This window comes from Condylura cristata, unplaced genomic scaffold (assembly GCF_000260355.1).
Source record: "Condylura cristata isolate star-nosed mole 26May11 unplaced genomic scaffold, ConCri1.0 scaffold00018, whole genome shotgun sequence".
Classification (NCBI taxonomy): Eukaryota; Metazoa; Chordata; class Mammalia; order Eulipotyphla; family Talpidae; genus Condylura; species Condylura cristata.
The window spans coordinates 21,008,360-21,009,335 of record NW_004567119.1 but is presented as its reverse complement, the minus strand read 5'-3'; the positions used below and the strand labels follow the sequence as shown (position 1 = coordinate 21,009,335).

Below are 976 nucleotides of genomic sequence, written 5' to 3'. Positions count from 1 at the left end.
GGTCAGGAGAGGCCTGCCACAATGCCATGCGGTCAGCTCCCTGGCCAGGTATCTAAGAGCTTCAGAGTACGGTGCTTTAGCCCATTGCGCCACCAGGGAAAGCACTGAGGAGAGTTTTTAGAGGACAAATTACAGAGTTGTGGGCAGAACTCAGAGGAAGGAACAAAGGAGGGTGTCGACCCCAAGGCTGGCAGAGGAGAGCCTCCCTTTCTCCACCCATGCCAAGCCTGCAGGGCCAGGACGGTGGGGTTACCAGCGGAAAGGATGGGCCAGACCAAAGGGGCTCTTCAGTGAAGGGTCTCAGAGCCCACCAACGGCACCCCAGCAGGGAAGTGGGGATGGAGGGCTCGACCTGACCTCACCAGCCTCTGGCTTCAAATCTCTTTTGGATGCTATTTGTTGGGCAAACCCAACCTGAAGCCAAGACTGTGGGTGGAGTCTCTTCCTGGGGTGGAGTCTATCCAGGTCGGCTTCCTGGGGGCTTCCTGGGGTGGGAACAGTGGGATGGTAGAGGGGGAGAGCAGGAGGTCGAAATGGACTTCAGCAGGTATCTAGCACAACCTGCTCCTTCTCTGTAGATTAGATACAGAAGTCCCACTGAAGCACCTTGAGATTGTCCATCTTGAAAAGCTCTTGGAGCAGCCCAAATGCCCAGAAGTAGATGACTGGATTAAAAAGATGTGGTACATATACACAATGGAATATTACTCAGCAACCAATAAAAGAGAAACACATGTCTTTTGCAGCAACTTGGATGGAGCTGGAAAAGATCGTGCTTAGTGAGATAAGCCAGAAAGAGAAAGAAAAATACCGGATGGTTTCACTCATAGCAGGAGTATAATGGACCAGGCGAGAAAATAACAAGAATAAGGAACAACCATATACCAGAGACATTTTATGGGGGTGGAGTGGGGAATGGGACCAAAAACAGGGGGGTGGGGAGGGAAGTGACAGGATTATGGTGATGGCACAGGGG

General features: G+C 51.8%; 1 protein-coding gene across 1 annotated transcript in view; it reads right to left on the bottom strand.

The window, feature by feature from the left end:
• Positions 1-976, bottom strand: part of LOXL2 (lysyl oxidase-like 2) — a 74,372-nt gene that overhangs the window by 56,799 nt on the left and 16,597 nt on the right. The gene's annotated exons all lie outside the window — the stretch shown is intronic.